The sequence below is a fragment of the Dama dama genome, chromosome 13 (assembly GCF_033118175.1).
Source record: "Dama dama isolate Ldn47 chromosome 13, ASM3311817v1, whole genome shotgun sequence".
Lineage (NCBI taxonomy): Eukaryota > Metazoa > Chordata > Mammalia > Artiodactyla > Cervidae > Dama > Dama dama.
The window spans coordinates 76823909-76845100 of record NC_083693.1 but is presented as its reverse complement, the minus strand read 5'-3'; the positions used below and the strand labels follow the sequence as shown (position 1 = coordinate 76845100).

General features: G+C 42.7%; 1 pseudogene; it reads left to right on the top strand.

Moving 5' to 3' along the window:
• Positions 1–1307: 1307 nt before the first annotated feature.
• Positions 1308–15820, top strand: LOC133068078 (immunoglobulin heavy variable 4-59-like; annotated as a pseudogene).
• The last annotated feature ends 5372 nt before the right edge of the window (positions 15821–21192 follow it).

The following is a 21192-nucleotide window of genomic DNA, read 5'->3' as shown; positions in this document are numbered from 1 at the left end:
CCACCCCCGGAAAACCCACCTAAAGTCCAGACACGCGGTGACGGCCGTCATCCCCAGTCTACATGCTCACAGCCGGGATGCAGGTGCGAGGCCACAGCCTCAGGGCCACAGGGAGACGGGGGAGCTGAGCTCTTCTCTCCAGCACTGCTGACTCAGAGGACCTCAGGCTCAGTCCAGGACACGGAGACCCTGGGCTCGGGAAAGCTGCTCTCAGTGGGGTTTTCAAGGAAATCTGCTTCCTGAGGAGGGGCTTTCCTCTGACCACGCTGCCCTCACACTCTGCATGCCGTTCACTGTGAAGGTTTACCTCCAAGAACCATGCATGACCTCTCACAACTGTGGTGGGGACTATGTTCCCTGAGCTCCCATCTCACGGCAGGGACACAGAGAGGAAGAAATAAGCACTTGGAGGAGCAGGGAGTCTGTGCAGAGTGACCAGGGCACCTGCCCAGCATGTTGGAGCACTGAGGAGCTCCCAGGCGCTGTCTGTCCTTAGTAACTGGTAGCCTTAAAGTTCTCAATATCCACCCTCAAGAAGCGGGTCCTGAGGTTCACAAATTCCTGCAGACACTCAGTTGTGTGCAGAAAAATGCAGGACAGGCCACCTGGCAAGTCAGCCATGCTGGGAAGATGAGCATCTCAGCAGAAATGACTACTTTGTCCACAAAATTAACTGCATGGTTAGTTGTTAGGAACAACCCCACCTCCAGAGCAGCTCTTAATTTTAAACTGTTTCAGGTGAAGAAATATCCTCACCACTTAAGGGAAATAATAAATCCTTTGGGAGTTATGATAAAAATTAAATTGTACTGAGTATATTTGAGTTAAATGCAATTATTATGTGCATTTTATGTCCAATGTTTTAACATCCTGTTTATGAGCATAAGCTAAAGCAGAAAAGAAAAACAAATAACAGTTTCTGACAGCTGTGCAGACACTGAGTCTGCAGTGCATAGTTGACAAGTAAAGACATGAACATTCATGGGATTACTCTCTTCCCAAAGTCTGTGATTGATAATTGGCCACATCTTTCTTCCTGTCCAGCCCTTCCACCTCCTTTCGTTTCTGGACACAGAGGACCCCAAATTTTGGGAGGGGAACTACAGCAAGGGGCTGAGTTCTCTGAAGGCATAGTCAGCACCCACTTTCACAGGGGGAGCCCCAGAGACAGGGACCTCCAGTCACTGCTTTCTGCTTTTTATGCAGAGGCCCCTCCCACATGCAAAGATCCACTCAGGTCACAGGCTGGAAACAAAGCACCAGGTCACTGAAATTCAAGCTCCTCCTCAGGCTTGAAGAGGTTTCCGGGAGCGGTGACTCTCATCTGCTCGAAGATGAGCCCACTGTGGACCTTCCTCTTCGTGCTGTCAGCTCCCAGCGGTGAGTGTCTCTGGATCAGACATGGGCACGTGGGGAAGCGGCCTCTGAGCCCGTGAGTCACCGTGCTTCTCTCTGTCCACAGGGGTCCTGTCCCAGGTGCAGCTGCAGGAGTCGGGACCCAGCCTGGTGAAGCCCTCACAGACCCTCTCCCTCACCTGCGCTGTCTCTGGATTCTCACTATCCAGCTATGGTGTAGGCTGGGCCGCCAGGCTCCAGGGAAGGCGCTGGAGTGGGTTGGTGGAATAAGTAGTGGTGGAAGCACAGGCTATAAGCCAGCCCTGAAATCCCGGCTCAGCATCACCAGCGACACCTCCAAGAGCCAAGTCTCTCTCTCACTGAGCAGCGTGACACCTGAGGACACGGCCGTGTATTACTGTGCAAAGGACACAGTGAGGGGAAGTCAGAGAGAGCCCAGACAGAAACCTCCCTGCATGGGCGCCCAGGACCACCAGGGGGCGCTCAGGGCCACCACGTTCAGGACTGCGCGCAGGAGCAGGTGCCCCGGGGGCGCTGGGAGGGAACTCCTGGTCGAATCTGGTTTTCTCGTCCCGCCCAGCGATTCCCTGGAAACCTCTTTCGTGTCCTCACTGTTCCGTTATTGTGGCTTATACTGCTTTCACTAATCTATACGTAGTTTTTATGTTTCTTTCCAGTATAGCTGTGTGTTTAACATATATGTCTGTGTGAATCACACACCAACACACACATGTGATCTAGTACTCAGTGACTGTGTGTTTTCTGTTTCTTCTTCTCAAAGAGGCTCAGTACAACTCTGAGTCACCATCCGTCATTTTTTTAATTAATTTTTTAATTGAATGAAAATTGCTTTACAGACCTCTGTTGTTTTCTGTCAAACGTCAACATGAATCAGCCATACATATATATATATATCCCCTCCCTTTTGAAGCTCCCTCCCATCTCCCTCCCCAACCCAATCATAGGTCGATACAGAGCCCATATTTGAGTTTCCTCAGTCATACAGCCATTCCCATTGACTATATATTTTACATGAAGTAATGTACGTTTCCATGGTACTCTTTCCATACATCTCACCCTTTCCTCCCCTACCCCATGGCTATACGTCTATCTTCTCTGTCTCTTCCTCCATTGCTGCCCTTTAGTTAATTATTCACTACCATGTCTGTAGATTCCATATATATGCATTGGAATACAATATTTCTCTTTTACTTTCTTACTTACTTCACTCTGTCTAAAGGACTCTAGGTTCATCCACCTCATCAGAACTGACTCAAATGTGTCCCTTTCTATGGCTGAGTAATCCTCCATTGTGTATATGTACCACAGCTTCTTTATCCACCCATCTGTCGATGGACATCTCGGTTGCATCCAGGTTCTAACTATTGTAAGTAGTGCTGCAGAGAACAATGGATTACATGTGTCTCTTTCAATTTTTGTTTCCTCAGGGTATGTGCCTAGGAGTGGGATTGCTGGGTCATATGGTTGTTTTATCCTAGTTTTTTAAGGAATCTCCATACCGTCTTCCATAGTGGCTGTATCAATTTACATTCCCGTCAACAGTGCAAGAGCAATCCCTTTTCTCCACACCCTCTCCAGCATTTATTGTTTGTAGATTTTTTGATGCTGGCCATTCTGACTGGTGTGAGGTGATATCTCATCGTGGTTTTGATTTGCTTTCTCTAATAATGAGCAATGCTGTGCACCTTTTCATGCTTTTGTTAGCTTTCTGTATGTCTTCTTTAGAGAAATGTCTGTTTAGGTCTTTTTGCCACTTTTTGATTGGGCTGTTGGTTTTCCTAGCATTGAGTTGTGTGTGCTGCTTATATATTTTGGAAATGAATGCTTTGTCAGTTGTTGCATTTGCTATTATTTTCTCCCATTCTGAGAGTTGTCTTGTCACCTTGCTTCTAGTTTCCTTTGCTGTGCAAATGCTTTTAAGCTTAATCAGGTACAACATATTTACTTTTGGTTTTATTTCCATTCCTCTAGGAGGTGGGTCAGAGAGAATCTTGCTTTCTTTTATGTCATTGAGTGTTCTGCCTATGTCTTCCTCTATAGGGAAAACAGTAAAGGGTTTTGTAGTTTCTGGTCTTATATTTAGGTATTTAACCCATTATCTTTGTTTATGGTGTTAGGAAGTGTTCCAATTTTATTCGTTTGCATGTAGCTGTCCAGTTTTTCCAGCACCATTTATTGAAGAGGCTGTCTTTTCTCCATTCTATATTCTTGCCTCCTTTGTCCAAAATAAGGTACCCATGTGTGCATGGGTTTATTTCTGGGCTTTCTATCTTGCTCCATTGGTCTATATTTCTGTTCCTGTGCCAGTACCCTACTGTTGTGATGACTGTAGCTTTGTAGTGTAATCTGAAGTCAGGAAGGTTCATTCCTCCAGCTCCACTTTTCTTTCACAAGACTGCTTTGGCTATTTGGGGTCTTTTGTGCTTCCATATGAATTGGGGAATTTTTGTTCTAGTTCTGTGAAAAATGTCCTTGGTCATTTGATAGGGATCACGTTGAATCTGTAGATTGCATTTGGTAGTATAGTCATTTTCACAATATTGATTCTTCCTACCCTGGAACATGGAATATCTCTACATCTGTTTATGTCACCTTTGATTTCTTTCCTCAGTGTCTTATAATTTTCTATGGACAGTTCTTTTGTCTCCTTAGGTAAGTTTATTCCTAGATATTTAAGTCTTTTTGTTGCAATGGTGAATGGGATCAATTCCTTAATTTCTCTTCCTGATTTTTCATTGTTAGTATATGGAAATGCAAGTGATTTCTGTGTATTGATATTGTATCATGCAATGTTGCTAAATTCACTAATTAGCTCTAGCAATTTTCTGATACTAATTTTAGGGTTTCCTTTGTACAATATCATGTCATCTGCAAACAGTGAGAGCTTTACTTCTTCTTTTCCCATCTGGATTCCTTTCATTACTTTTGATTCTCTGATTGCTGTAGCTAGGACTTCCAGAACCATGTTGAGCAACAGTGCTGAAAGTGAACATGCTTGTCTTATTCCTGATCTTAGGGGGAATGTTTTCAGTTTCTCACATTGAGACATATGTTTGAGAATAATGAGACATTGAGAATAATGAGACATTGAGAATAATGTTTGCCTAGGCTTATCACATATGGCCTTTACTATGTTGAGGTAGGTTCCTTCTATGCACATTTTTTAAGAGTTTTAATCATAAATGAGTGCTGGATTTTGTCAAAGGCTTTTTTCTGCATCTCTTGAGATGATCATATGGTTTTTTCTTTCAATTTGTTAATATGGTATATCATGTCGATCTATTTGCACATATTGAAGAATCCTTGCATTCTTGGAATAAACCCAACTTGATCATGGTGTATGAGTTTTTTATGTGTTGCTAAATTCTATTTTCTAAAATTTTGTTGAGGATTTTTGCATTTATGTTCACCACTCATATCGGCCTATAGTTTTCTTTTTTGTGTTGTCTTTGCCTGGTTTTGGTATCAGGGTGATGGTGGCCTCATAGAATGAGTTTGGAAGTGTTCCTTCCTCTGAAATTGTTGGGAAGAGTTTTAGAGGGATAGGTATTAGCTCTTCTCTAAATGTTTAACAGAATTCTCATCTGAAGCCATCTAGTCCTGGGTTTTGTTTTTGTTTTTTTTTTGTTTTTGTTTTTGTTTTGTTTTTTTTTGAGATTTTTAACACAGCTTCAATTTCAATGCTTGAAATTGGGTTGTTCATAATTTCTATTTATTCCTGGTTCAGTCTTTGAAGACTGAACGTTTTTAAGAGTCTGTCCATTTCTTCCAGGTTATCCATTTTATTGCCATATAGTTGTTCATAATAGTCTCTTATAATCCTTTGTATTTCTGCATTCTCTGTTGTAACCTCTCCTTTTTCATTTCTAATTTTGTTTACACTTCTTTTTTCTTGATGAGTCTGGCTAAAGGCTTGCCAATTTTGTTTTCCTTTTCAAAGAAGCAGCTTTTAGTTTTATTAATCTTTACTTTTGTTTCTTTTGTTTCTTTTTCACTTATTTTTGCTCTTATGTTTATGATTTCTTTCCTTCTGCTAATTTGGAGGGTTTTTGCTCTTCTTTTCCCAGTTGTTTTAGGTCTAAATGTCAGTTGTCTATTTGATGTTTTTCTTGTTTCTTGAGGCAAGATTGCATTGCTATAAACTTCCCTCTTAGATCTGCTTTTGCTGCATCCCATAGATTTTGAGTTGTCATGTTTTCGTTGTCATTTTTTCTAGAAATTGTTTGATTTCTCTTTTTGTTTCTTCAGTAACCTGTTGGTTATTTAGAAATGTGTTGTTTAATCTCCATGAGTTTGTGTTTCTTACAGTTTTTTTTTTTTCTTGTAACTCATATCTAGACTCACAGTGTTGTGGTCAGAGAAGATGCTTGATACGATTTCAATTTTCTTAAATTAACTGAGGTTTGTTTTGTGACCCAAGATGTGGTCTATCCTGGAAAATGTTCCATGTGCACTTGAGAAGAAAGTGTTTTCTTCTGCATTTGGATGGAATGTCCTGAAGATATCAGTGAGATCCATCTCAATTAATGTATCATTTAAGACTTATGTTTCCTTATTAATTTTCTGTTTTGATGATCTGTCCATTTGGTGTGAGAAGGCTGTTAAAGTCTCCTACTATTATTGTGTTCTTCTCAATTTCTCCTTTTATGTTTGTTAGTGTTTGTCTTATGTATTGAGGTGCTCCTATGTTGGGCGCATAGATATTTGCAATTGTCATGTCTTCTGCCTGGATTGATGCCTTGATCATTGTGCAGTGTCCTTCCTTATCTCTTGTAATCTTCTTTATGTTAGGGTCTCTTTTGTCTGATATGAGTGAAAGGTTGTTGCTGAATCATGCAAAGACGCTGGGGTTCTTGGCCTCTGGAGAAGAATTCAATCCAGGGCCAGAGACGAGGCTGGATCACTCAGAGCTTTTGTGTAATAAAGTTTTATTAAAGTATAAAGGAGATAGAGAAAGCTTCTGATATAGATATCAGAAGGGGGTAGAAAGAGTCCCCCCTTGCTAGTTTTAGCACTAGAATGATATACTCTCAAATTAGTTATTACAGTGAATCAAAAGAATGTCTAGAGGTTGTAAAGACCTCACCAGACCTACTCCCATGATTTACATTTTGAGATAACAGAATTAGCCAGAGGGTTTTTTTCAGAGACTGTCCTCAAGCAGGATACATTATTGTTATATAATCCTAAGGAATGTAGAGGGGGCAAAAAGTTTGTCCTTTCTTCCTCCTTGAGAATTCCAAACCCCCCTCTCCATGCGGGCCCCTAGACTTCTTATCAACCTGCCTAGGAATTGACTCTCTCATGAGGATTGCTTTGCCAGCTTTCTTTTGCTTCCCATTTGCATGGAATATATATTTCTATCCTCTCACTTTCAGTCTACATGTGTCTTTAGGTCTGAAGTGGGATTCTTGTAGACAGCACATATATGGGTCTGATTTTTTTTATTCATTCAACCAGACTGTGATTTTTGGTTGGAGCACTTAATCCATTTACATTTAAAGTAATTATTGACATATATGTTCCTATTGCCATTTTCTGAATTGTTTGGGGTTGATTTTGTCGGTTCTTTTTCTGTTTTATTTCTTGCCTATATAAGTCCCTTTAACATTTGTTGTAAAATTGGTTTGGTGGTACTGATTTTTCTTAACTTTTGCTTGTCTGAAAAGATTTTTTTTTCTCCATCAATTTTGAATGAGATCCTTGCCGGGTACAGTAATCTTCACTGTAGATTTTTCCCTTTCAGTACTTTAAATATACCCTTCCATTCCCTTCTGGCCTGCAGAGTTTCTGCTGAAAGATCAGTCGTTAAGCATATTGAGTTTCACTTGAATATTACTTGTTGCTTCTCCCTTGCTGCTTTTAATATCCTTTCTTTGTGTTTAGTCTTTACTAGCTTGACTAATATGCATCTTGTCATGTTTTTTCCTTGGGTTTATCCTGTATGGGACTCTTTGTATCTCTTGGACTTGACTGACTATTTCCTTTTCCATGGTGATGAAATTTTCAAGTATAATCTCTTCAAAAATTTTCTCACAGCCTTTGTTTTTCTCTTCTTTTTGGGGATCCATATAATTCAAATGCTGGTGGATTTGATATTGTCCCAGAGGTATCTGAGACTGTGCTCAGTTCCTTTCATTCTTTTTACTTTATTCTGCTCTTCAGAAATTCTTCCCACCATTTATCTTCCAGCTCACTGATTTATTCTTCTCTTTCAGATATTCTGCTATTGATTCCTTCTACAGTATTTTTAATTTCGGTAATTTTGTTGTTTGTCTCTGTATGTTTATTGTTTGGTTCTTCTAGATCATTGTTAATTGATTCTTGCATTTTCTCCATTTTGTTTTCAAGGCTTTTGATCATCTTTACTATCATTATTCTGAATTCCTTTTCAGGTAGTTTGCCTAGTTCCTCTTCATTTATTTGGATTTCTGTGTTTCTAGTTTTTTCCTTCATCTGTGTAGTATTTTTCTGCCTTTTCATTATTTTTTTAAACTTATTGTGTTTGAGGTCTCCTTTTCCCAGTCTTCAAGATTGATTCTTTCTTCCTTTTGGCTTCTGCCCTCCTAAAATTAGCCCAGTGGTTTGTGTAAGCTTTGTATAGGGTGAGAGTTGTGCTGAATTTTTGTTTATCTGTTTGCTTTTCCTCTGCTGGGAAAAGTCAAGTGAGGTTGTAATCCTACCTGCTGATGATTGGGTTTGTATTTTTGTTTTGTTTGTTGTTTAGATGAGGCGTCCTGTACAGGGTGCTACTGGTGGTTGAGTTATGGTGGGTCTTGTATTCAAGTGGTCTCCTTTATGTGAGTTCTCACACTTTGATGCTCCCTAGGGTTAGTTCTCTGGTAACCTAGGGTCTTGGAGTCAGTGCTCCCACTCCAAAGGCTCAGGGCTTGATCTCTGGTCAGGAAAAAAAAATTCCACAAGTGGTTCATTATGGCATTAGGTAAGATTAAAACAAATATCTAAAAAGGAGAAACCAAAGATGAACCACAGACAAATGGAAGTTGCAAAATCAGGCAAATAATAATCAAAATGAAGGAATATACACATATACATATATACCCATGAGCAAAGTCAAAACAGTCCAACAAAAATAAAGTACAATAGACTGACCTGGCGAACAAAGGAAATAAAAAAGTATATTTACCAAAGAAGAACAAAACTAATTAAAGCAGAAAGTGGGGGGAAGAAAAGCTAAAGCAAGGTGCCAAGTGGGGAATGAAGCAATGAAAATAAAACTAACAAATATGTTTAGAGGAAAGGAAAGAAAGAATAGATAAGCAAAAAAAAAAAAAAAAGAATAGATAAGCAAAGTTAAATAAGATTTAACTTAGATGAAGAAGATTTATATATATTAAAGATTAACTGCAAGGGGGAAATAACAGTAGGAAAGTCAAGCAAAGGAATAAATGTACAAAAAATATAATAAGTTTAAAAAAAATTAAATTGACGAAGAGAGGGAAAAAAGGAAAACTCCACGGAAATGCAAAAGCTCAACATAGAGGCAGAGGTTTATAACAGCAATAAAAAATGGGACTGAATATACAAAGCTACGTATACATCCAAAAGCAAACTCAGTTCAACAAAATAAAGCACAATAGATTGACCGAGTGAACAAAGGAAACCAAAAATTATGTCTATCAGAGCAAAACTAACTAAAACACAAACTGGGAAAGAAAACTTAAGTGAGGTGCCAATTGGGGGTACAGCAATGAAAATAAAATTAACAAATATTTTGAGAGGAAAGGAAAGAAAGAGAAGAAAGAAAGAATAGATGTGCAAAGTTAAATAGAGGTAAATGAAGATTTTTATACTTTAAAGATTAACTGCAAGGGGAAAAGAAGAGTAGGAAAAGCAAACAAAGGAACAAATGTAGAAAAATAATAATAGCTTTTAAAAATTAAAATTTAAAAAAGAGAAAAAATCAAAGGAAAACTCTCCAGAACTGCTAGAGCCCAACACAGAGGCAGAAGTTTATAACACCAATAAAAAATATGACTGAGAAAAAAGGAACAAATAAACCTCAAAAGCTTACTTAGATTTCATAGTGCCAATAAAATTGACAGCTACAATGGAGGGGGAAATAAAATGAGAAGAAAAAAAAAAGAAAAGAAAAGAATCCAAAGGAATCTACAGAACAAGTCAATAAACAAGAATAATAAGTGCTTTCCTTGAGGGACTGCTGTCAGAGTCTTCTCCCTCGCTAGGAGTCACAGTCTGCCACCCCTCCCTAGGATGCGCTCCAGCACTGCTCATCTCTGGACCTGCTGTGGGGGCGGCTCAGATTCTTATCTGGTTCTGCTCCTCTGTGTTCTTGCCTCCAGTGTCCACAGCTATCAGACTACTGCATTTTCTCTTGTGGAAACTCTCAGTGACCTTTTATGTACTCCATAGCCATGGAGTATGTAATCTGCCTAGCTGACCTTGTGGATTTAATCTGCGCCTTGTACAGCTGGTGGGGAAGGTTTCGGGTTTCTTCCTTAGCCACTCTACCCCTGGGCTTCAACTGCGGTTTTATTTCCACCTCTGCATCTGGGTCATCCTCTGGGGTTTGCTCCTGAGGCTGCAATGGAGACTTGGGTTTGCCCCTGTGAGGGCAAGTGTGGAGGCGGTGTAGCTGATTGCATCGCAGCGGGTCTGGCAGCACCAGGTACTCAGGGGAGTTGGTGGCTAGGGCAGCAGGAAACATAGTGCTCCAGAAGGATATGAAACCAGTATTGACCAATATGTTCCAGTATTCTTGCTTGGAGAACTCCCCTCCCTGACAGAGAGGCCTGGCAGGCCACAAACTGCGCGATCACAAAGAGCTGGGCACTAACGAAGCGACCCTGCGCACAGAGATGCAAGACTTGTTGGCCTGTGGCAGCTCTGCCCCAGTGAGAACTGAGCGTGAATGGGGCACAGCTGCTTGGCTTGTGGGGACCCTGGCAGCACCAAGTGTGCAGGGACATGGGCTGCACGCGCTGCAGGAGCTATGGCCCTATCAGAGTCTCATTTGGAGCCTCTTGTAGCTGATGATCAGAAGGCCTCTTTGGCCAGTCTTCCTCCACGGCTCCACTCATTCAGGCACTTAGAGGGCTCCCTTACCCGGGGTCTTCCTCTGCTGTTTGGCTTGTCGGGCACATAGAGGGGCCCCCTGCCTGGGGTCCTAATCTGTAGATCAGCGTGTCAGGCACTTAAAGGGGCACCCTGGGTGGGGTCCTACTCTGTAGTTCAGTGCATCAGGCATTTGATGGGCTACTCTATTATTCGGCTGCCAATGCTGGTGTATGGGGGGAGAGAGGCTATTGTGACGGCTCCATCCCTTACACGTGACTCAGCAGCATCACTTTGCTTCCAGGGCTGCCCAGCTTTCCTCCACAGGCATTTCTTACCACAGTCTCCTCCCTCACATCCTCTCAATCTGTCTCTCGACCATTAACAGCAGCCCTCACCCTGGGATTGATCCACAGTCCCTAAAGTCCAGCTCCCAGTCACTGCACCTTCCAGGGGATCTGCGTTCCTGTCTAGGGTATGTATGGCTGTGGCAAGGACTGATTCTTTTTCCATTTAGGCTGCCACAGATCAGCTGATTCACTCTCAGCCTTAAATGTTTCTCCTCCAACTCAGACAACTGCTTCAAGGTGGAGACGAGACCCCTGCTTCAGTTCCCCCACCCTCTGAGGGCAGGTCCAGTCCTATGAACACTCCTGTTTTTCCCCCTAGTTCCTTCATCCTACCAAATTATGCGTGGGTCTATATATCTTTTCTGTTGGTCAGGTACCTCTGCCCATCTCAGCAGGTGTTCTGCATGCACTTCTTTGTCAGAAGGTGTATTCCTGATGTATGGGTGGATAGAGACGTGCTCCACGTCCACCTACACTACGCCATCTTGTTCTCTCCCTATTAAATTTAATTTTTATTGAAGTAGGGATATTTTATACACACACACACATGCACACACATAATATGCAAATGGCACCACCCATATGGCAGAAAGTGAAGAAAGAGTAAAGAGACCCTTGATGAAAGTGAAAGAGGAGAGCTAAAACTTGACTCAAAACTCAACATTCTGAAATCTAAGATCGTGGCATCTGGTCCCATCACTTCATGGCAAATAGATGGGGAGACAATGGAAACAGTAAATAATTTATTTGTGGGGGGCTTCAAAATCACTGCTGATGGTGACTGCAGACATGAAATTAAAAGACACTTGCTCCTTGGAAGAAAATCTATGACCAAACTAGACAGCATATTATAAAGCAGAGACATTACTTTGCCCACAGTGGTCTGTCTAGTCAAAACTATGGCTTTTCCAGTGGTCATATATGGATATGAAGAGTTGGACTATCAAGAAAGCTTAGTGCTGAAGAACTGATGCTTTTGAACTGTGGTGTTGGAGAAGACTCTTAATGGTCTTAAGGATTGTTAAGACTCTTTTGGACTGCAAGGAAATCAAACCACTCAATCCTAAAGGAAATCAGTCCTGGATATTCATTGGAAGGACTGGTTCTGAAGCTGAAACTCCAATACTTTGGCCACTTGATGTGGAAAACCGACTCATTGGAGAAGACCCCGATGCTGGGCAAGATTGAACAGGAGTAGAAAGAGATGACAGATGATGAGATGGTTGGATGGCATGACCAACTCGATGGATGTGAATATGAAAAAACTCTGGAAGTAGTTGATGGACAGGGAAGCCTGACTTGCTGCAGTCCGTGGAGTCCCAAAGAGTCAGAGATGACTGAGACACTGAACAGAATTGAACTGATAGACATTTACAGCATGGCCAGTCTTTTGAATCACTCAACACACACACATAATTGCCTAGTGAGGTCAGTCAAGGTGGTTCCATCTGACCTCAACTTTCTTGAAGTCCACACTCCATTCTGAGCTTATCTGGATCATTCATACGGGGAAATACAGAGGTCTTCAGGAGGACTTTTCCATTTCCACCTGAGAGGAAGGGGAGCAGAGCTGAGATGGGAGGTGGGCAGCAGGGTGGCTATGGAGGACGGAGACTCTGGGCTCAGAAAAGTGGACCTGCCCTGGGATCTGTCTCCAACCCATCTGGTTGGCCCAGTGCTTTCACACCCTATGCTTTCCAGCCATGTAAATTCAGAAGACTCCCGTGGGGATCCTGGGAAGACCAGGGTTAGTGTGACCATGGCCTCCCTGGACTTTCAGGGATAGAGCTATTAAATGAAATTCCTCTTCAAGCCCCAGGGTAAAATCCAACCCTGGGCAGTGGGAGCTCACTGCTCTCCCTCACGCAGGGCTGAGGTCTCAGGGAAGGCAGAGTGTGGCCGCGAAGAAGATGAGGCTTCTTCCAGAGCAGATGAGGTCTTCTCCTCTTCCTGGTGACAGCTCCTCAAGGTGAGGGTCTCAGGTCAGACATGGGTTTGTGGGGATGGCTGTGACTGGGGTAACTGACAAAGCCTGATTCTCCTTGTCCCCAGGTGTCTTCTCTCAGGGGGAGCTGCAGATCCTGTCTAGCACTAGTGAAGCTCCAGCGGACACGTATCCTCACCTGTGCTATTCATAGCTGTAGTTTCTCCATCACCAGTGGAAATGACTGCAGCTTTTTCTGTCTGGCGCCAGGGTAGGGCTGCTTTGGATGGGGAAATATACAACACAGGGACACTCACTACAAACCGTCCCTCAAGAGCCACACCTCCATATCCCGGAACACATCCAAGCAGCAGTGATCTCTGCCACTGAGCTCTGTGGCCACCAAGGGAACAGCCGTGTATTGCTGGGTGAGACACACAGGCGTGTGAGCCCAGACACACACCTTCCTGCAGGGAGGCAGGAGGGGCTGGTTTCAGGGCCCTCAGAGCCCTCAGGACCCCCAGGGCACCCTCAGCGTGCACCAGGTCCAGCCTCAGCACCAGCTACATGAGGAGGATGAGTCTGCTCTCCTGCCAAAGTCTGTGGTTTCCTCTCCATCTCGATTTTCCATGGAGCCCCCTGTAGTTATAACTAATTGCCAACAACTCAAATTTAGAACCTTTGCTGTAATAGGAGGACACGTTCTCACCTCACCAGGGTCACAGGGTCATGAGGACACGATCTCACCTCACCAAAGGCCACAGGGACATGAGGACACATTCTCACCTCACCAAAGGCATGGGGTCATGAGGACACGTTCTCACCTCACCAGGGCCACAGGGTCATGAGGACACGTTCTCACCTCACCAGGGCCACAGGGTCATGAGGACAGGTTCTCACCTCACCAAGGCCACAGGATCACCTGTGGAGGGAGAAACGACTGTCAGTGTCACCAGGTGAGACCTGAGGAGGGCCAGGGAACACAGGGGTTCTCTTCCAGTCAGACTCAGAAGACAGACCTCAACAGGAATCCCAGATGGGCCAGCACACTGCACGCATTTTATACAAGAAAACTTGATTTTACTGGATTCTCTCGGGACCTAAAGAAGAAAACAAGTGGTCTACAAGTGATTTTAATTTTGAACTGAGTTCTCTGTCACATCCCCATCCAGTCTCATATTTCTGATCAGGAATGACTGAAGGTGTCAGGATAACTCTTGTTCCCACACTCAGTGTCTTCCGTCCACTAAAGTGCATGCTGCACATCCCACTCATTAAATTCCAGAAAAAAAAAAAAAAAAACAAATGTGAGGTAAGGTCATGAGCATGATGACTCACCTGATATGGGGTGGGAAGAGGGAGTCGGGGGCAAGGGAAGAAGACTCACAGAGGGTCCGGAGGAGGACATTTGGTGAGAAGGGTTTGCTCACTGTTGTGATTGTCTGGATGAGCAGGTATGTCATATATTCAAATGCAAATGTCCTGAAAATGCACCTGTGTGAACCCTGGGTCACTAGACATTCTCCAGGAAACACTAGAATGCAACAGGCTCTCACGTGTTCTCACTACAAGAAAGGGTCCTGCAGACCTCACTAGGCATATCCCACTCTGTCATGGGGCAGGTTCCGGGGAGAAGTTTGGTCCAGGGTGAGTATCACAAGCCCAGGCACTAGGGCTCACACCTACCAGATACAGTCTCTTGGACACACGCACAGTCCTTGATGATTCTGCTTGTGATTTTACATGTGATCCATGCAAATGCATTAACATGCAAACCTAAGTGCTTTATTTATTTATGTGTGCAAAAATGAAAAAATATGATGAGCTTTGAAGTTCTCCCAAGATACGGCCACGTAATAGAACAATGTCTTGCCAAATCTTGTCGCTGCCAACGCACTACCCAGTATACTCACAGGTGCAATGGGGCGCTTCCTCCTCTGTCAGTGTCCAAACCCACATCCAGCTTCATAGTCAGGAGACAAGCAAATAGCATCCTCCCTCTGCTGATGAAAACCTGCCCAGCCCTGACCCTGCAGCTCTGGGAGTGGAGCCCCAGCCCCGGGATCCAGGTGCTCCCACTCAGGGATCAGGACTGAACACAGACCACTCAGCATGGACTTTGGACTGGGCGGGGTTGTCCTTGTCGTGATTTTACAAGGTGAATGATGGAGAACAAGAGATCCTGAGGGTGACAGTGGATGTGAGTGAGGGAATCAGTGGGTGTGTGACAGCCTCGTGACCAGGATGTCTCCGAGTTTGCAGGTGTCCTGTGAGAGGAAGAGCTGGTGGAGTCTGCTTGGTGCAGCGCGGAGAGGGGAGGGGTGACTGAGACTCTCCTGCGCAGCCTTAGAACACACCTTCAGTCATTACTGCATGCCCTGGGCCCGCCAGCATCCAAGGGAGGGCCTGGAGTAAGTTGGATCTATCTATCCTGGTAGTGGCAGCACCTACCATGCAGACTCTGTGAAGGGCCGATTCACCAATTCCAGAGACAGTTCCAAGAACACAGCTCTCTGCAAAGGAACAACCTGAGAGCAGAGGACACGACCATGTATCACCGCGCAAGACACACAGTGCCAGGGAGTCAGCGTGAGCCCAGACACCAGCCTCCCTGCGTGGGGCTCCGTGACCACCAGGGGGCACTCAGGACCCACTAAGTACAATGCTGAGCCCAGGAGCAGCTGCATGGGGGCTGGGGGAGTTTGTGGTTAGAACCCCTGCATTAACTCTCCTGCCCTCATCTCTACCAGAGGCCCTCTGCTCTATTCTAGTCTTTCGTTACTGTGGTTTGTTTTTCTTCCAGAAAATGATATTGTTATTTATGAATTTTCTTCTATTTCTTGAAGGAGTTCCAACAACACCATAGTTATCAAAGTTCATAGTTATCATAGTTCAAAGTTCAAAGGTATCAAAGTTATCAAAGTTATCAAGAAATTCTTGAACTTGGTGACTGTCTGGAGAAGGCCCGGGGATTGTAAAACATGTACAAGCTATTGCTATTCTTTGTTTTTGCAGATGTGAAAGGAAGAGCCACTGCCTGCAGCTTTCTGTCAAGGGCACAAAGTGTCTGAATCCTTCAGCTTGCAGTGGGATGGACTCTGATGACAGAGGGCCCAATACCGCACATGAATGACCTCATTGCTCACAGATTCCATATTTTTAAATTCAGGCACTCAGTATTTGCCTCCCGAAAGGAAAATGCTTATTTTATTGACTGTTTTTCATGGACATTTACAATGCGGCCTGTACTTAAACCACCCCAAATCACACATACATTTCCTCCTGAAGTCACTCAAATGTATGCCTTCTTGTTTCAACTCCTATTGTGTAAATTAGTGTCTTTTGTGGTCAACTAATGTCATGTTTTTTTAAATTGTCATGCTATTACTTGACAGTTTGCCTGTTTATAGCAGTCCCATCATATCCTGAAGTACAGACTAGAGTCCTTAACACATGATGCTCTGTGCTGACTTCAGTAGAAAACATCAATGACAGATAAGCTTCATTCATGTACAAATTATACTTCTGGGATGTGATCTTGAAACTAACATCAAATATGAATATGACTTTGAGACAAGGATTGCAAATCTCACTTTTGTTATTTGAGGCAGCCTTGAAACTTCGCTCAATGCCAAATATAGATGGTAAGACAGAGATTTATGGCCAAAAAACATTGGTAAGCAGACTAGATGGGAAATGACTATGAGAAGACTTCCAGTTCAGGGGGATCTAGCTGCACTGTCTCCAGAGAATTCTTGGTCAAGGCGATCATACAATCATATATCACATGGAAGAGAGCAGGTGTAAAGGATTGCATAAAAGATTGAGGGTGATCAGAAGTCAAGGGTAAGAATTCTCACTAACCCGACTTTTCAGGTGTCTTGATAAAACCAGGCAAAGATGGACACAGTGAAGTATTCCAAAAAGCCTGACTTATATAGTCAAGTGGTCCTTGTCACATTCAAAGTCACTGTTTTTTTTCTGTCTTCACTGCCACAATTCTCTGAAAGTCAAATGTTTAATCAAAAAGCACATAAAGTTATTCTGTTTGTTTCTCTTCTTGCTGGCATCTCCCATCTGTGAGCATCTCTCAGGTCTGAGGCATGTGGAATTATGGGGTGATGTCTGTGAAGTGGGTGTCTCATAGTTTCTCCTTCCCCAAGTGTTTCTGAACTGGAGTCGTTTTTCATGGATTCAGTCAGGCCTGTGTTGCCCCATCAATCATAGAACCAGCTGCATAGAATTACTTCTTCATGACAACTTGTTTTTAAATTTAGGTGACCACCCAAGTTATTAGTTATCTAGTATCTAATAAAATAAGTTTATAAATTGGTATATAAACCATACAGTTTATAAACATTTCATGGCATGAATGGTTCTACTGGTGAACTTCAAATCTTTCCTCCACTATCACAAAGATCTGCAAGTCCTGTTTTTCTGGAGTCCAGTCCTGTCCTGTTTAAGGCAGCATTTTTCACTTGAATAGTCAGACTAATGTGGTACATATGGAAATGATGTCAAGGTATCACCAGAGTGATATTGTCCCGCAGGGTACATTTGTCAGTTTGAAGACAAGATTGTTTCTAACACCTGGGAGAGGTGCTATAAGTACCTAGTAGTCTAGTTGGGAAAGTCCATGGGTGCTTCCAGACATCCTGCAATGCACAGGACAGCACCCACAGCACAGGAATATCTAGCCTCAAATGTTGATAATGATGAGGAACTCTGAATTGAAACCTTATATCGGAGGACTTCTTGGTAATCCAGTGGCTAAGAGTCTGCCTTCCAATGCAGGGGATATAGGTGCATCCCCGGTCACAAAGGTAACATCCCACACGCCAAGGGGCGACGAAGCCTGCACACCGCAGCTGGAAAGCAGAGCCCACCCTGCAAGTGGAGAATCCGCACGTCGAATTGGAGAGCCACGTGACAACTAGGACACAATGCTGCCACAGAAAGAAAGGAGAGAAAGAAAGAATAAACCATTAAAAGACCGGGTATCTGGTCAAATGTCACTAAAATGCTGAACTGCAGAAGGCATATTGCTGGGCTTAAATTACTCTAAGTGGTAAAGTGAAGTACAAAAGCCCTCTGAAGTTCTGTGCACTCAGAGACACCAGTGCACACTCCTCTATGTGTATTTTTGGGATGTGAGCAGTGAGGGAGCTGAGCACGGAGCCAACAGGAGAATGGGGTTGGGGAGGTCTTGGCGGAGACCTGGGACTAGGGAGGGAGCTCTACATTGTCTGCATGGAATGTGCAGCCTGAAGCCCAGCTCCGGTTTGCTCCAACCGGAATCATGAGGAACAAGGCTGGGCCAAAGCAGACGTTATTGTCTTAATATTTACAACTTCGCCCCTGTGGGTGTATAGAAAATAAGTGCTTCAGAACTTTGCTTTGGAATGATAGTTTAGCTCACAGGTAACAAATAGATTTAAAACACATGATGCATATATCAAAAATTTCATTTACTTTAGGTCTAGAATTCTTTTACCTGTAATTTTTCAAACAATATTAATATATGCAAAATATATTGTCATAAAAATGACTTCAACTTCACCAGAGAGAGTCCAAATTGTGAACTTTTTCCCATCAATAAAGCACTACAGCCAGGAAAGGTCCTTACTGGCTTTCAGAAACAGCCAATGAAACTGGAAAATCTATTGATCAGGTAAACTTCCAGAGAAAATCTGAAGCAAAAGGGGGAAATGGAAAAAAGAAAATAAAATAAATAAGATAAAACAAACAGGAACTTCAACTTTGTCCAACTAGAAGACCAGAAGGGGGAGCTCTTATGCCTGACAATGATAGCAGAAACCCACAGAAAGGACAATGCCTCTATTTTCCTTACAAAAACTCACTCAGTGAGAGATTGTCAAAATAAGCTAGTGAAAAAGCATGGACTCTGGGTACGCTATAGCCCCCAAACCTTCCTTTTCTCTCAATAAATATTTACTTCTGCATCACTGCTGGACGTTTTCGTGTGTTTCCCGTTGTTGCAGACCCCAAATTGCAATTCTTTGTTGATTCCCAAGAAGCTTAATTTTCTAAACTAACTAACTGGCAGTCTCCTTGGTTTAGGGCAACACTGATCTTAGCCTCCCTGCTGCTTTGTGGTTTTTCTCCTGCAATTACTCAGCAGGTCACTGAGAAAGACATTTGTGCCAGAAACTGCTACATCTTCACCAGTTGGTACATCCCCTGCCCATCAGGAGCACAGAGCTGAAATTCATTTCTTTTCGTCTCTTGCAGACTAGCTGTTCGCCACACTCTCTTATAAACAAGCATTTTCCAGGAATGACTGTGAAGTGACAACCACGAGAGAAGGGAGGTGGCTGGCAAAGAAACGCTGAACCGTGGGCATGCCATCACCAGTGTTTGTAAAGAGACTAGATTTTCCAGGCTCCATGGAAGAGGGTGGAATGGATGGGATATAAGAACCAGTTTTCCCTTCTTCTGAGTTCTGTGACCACCGAGGACACAGCCGTGTATTACCGTGTGAAAGACACAGAGAGGGGGATTCAGTGTGAGTCCAGACACACACCTCCCTGCAAGGACGCAGGCGGTGCTCAGAGCCCAAGACCAGTGACAGATCCAGGGTGACTGGGCAGGCGCTTCCCCTTGAGTCAACAAGTTCCTTCAGCTCCCAGTTCCCGGCTGTCCTCAGGGACATTTCTGGCTGTGTTGTTTCTGGGTCTGATGGGCACACGCTCTCCACAACCTCTAACGTCCACAAACTCTCTGTGAGAATGTGTACTCTGCTCTGCTTAGTCTGTGTGTGTGTGTTTAATGCCTAAAAAAAGAGAAAAGTCAAGTAAGTCCAATTGGTCTATCATATTTTTCAGGATATCTGTTGCATTATTGATTTTCTCTCTGAATGATCTGTGGGTTGATGTTGGTGGGGTGTAAAAATGTCCTCTTATTATTGCATTGCAACTAATTTCTCCCTTTGTGTCTGGCAGTATTTCCTTTATATATGTAGATGCTCCTATATTGTATGCATATATGTTAAAGTGTTTCATATTCTCATTGTTTGATTCTTTTATCATTGCATAGCATTCTTCTTTATCTTTCCTAAGGCACTTTGGTTATAGTCTGTTTGTCTAATAGGAGTGTTGCTACACCTGCTTTCTTCCCATTAAGACTTGTAAGAAAAAGCTTTCTTAATTCTTTGTTATTCAATCTATGTGTCTTTCAACTTAAAATGGGTCTAGTGGGTGCAGTCTATTATAGGGTCTTATTTTATTATCTGATCCGCTTCTATGTTTTTAGATGAGAGAACTTAGTTCATTGACAACTAAAGTAATTGGTGATAAGTATCGTCATTTTACAGCTTCCTTTGTGACTCAGCTGGTAAAGAATCCACCTGCATTGCGGGAGACCTGGGTTCAATCCCTGGGTTGGGGAGATCCTCTGGAGAAGGGAAAGGCTACCCACTCCAGTATTCTGGCCTAGAGAATTGTCCATGGGGTCACAAAGAGTTGGACATGACTGAGGGACTTACACTTTCACTTTTGTTTTCATTTTAAATCTTGTTTTTGGGTTGATTTTCTATTTTTTTATGGTGCTTTCATCTCTTTTTTTCTTTTGTGGTTTGTTAATTTTGTTTTGCATTATCATTTTGTTTTTTCTTTTTTGATATCTGTCAATCCATGATGTTTATGATTTGCAGCATTCATGGTTTTCTAGTATGCTATCCCATAAACATATCTATTATATATAGACTGGTAGTCATATAAACTCAAGCATATCCTAAAAGATGTGTGTTTTCTTACTCTCCTTCCTCACGTTTAATTTTTATTTTGATGTCCTACCTTATATCTTTGTGTATATCTTTTTGCTCTTTGTAGTAGTTATAATCACTTTCACATATTCTAATTTTTAAATTATATATAATGTCATATTTAAGAGATTTTTCAAAGCTTTTATGGATTTGCCTTTCCTAGTCTGACTTTCTTTTACCTATAAGTTGTTGCTTCGTTTTTATTTACAGAAAAATTAATATTTAAGAACATTTTAGTACTGCTGTATTTTTTTCTTTCATTTTTTGCCTGTCTGAAAAGTTTTTTATCGCTCTTTCTCTTCTACATAATAATCTTGTGGACAGAGGCCGCTGACTTTCACTCCCTTCTGACCTGCAGAGTTTCTATAGAAAAATCAGCTGATAGCCTTCTCAGTTGCCTGGCAACTGACTGTCATCTCTTGTGCTGTCAGGATCCTCTCCTTATCTTTAACTTTAGTCCTTCTCATTATGATGTGTCTTGGAGTGGGTCTGTTTGAATTCCATTTCTTCAAGACTCTTTGTGCTTCCTGTGCCTAGATATATGTTTTCTTCTTTAGGTTTTCCAAGTATTCAGTCATAGTTCTGTGAATACATTTTCAATTTCCTATTCTCTTTCTTCATAATCTGGGATTGCATTATGCATAAGTTGGCATGCATTTCATTATCCCAAATATCTCACGTTTTGTTTCATCTTTGGTGGGGGCGGGGAGTGGTGGGGGGGA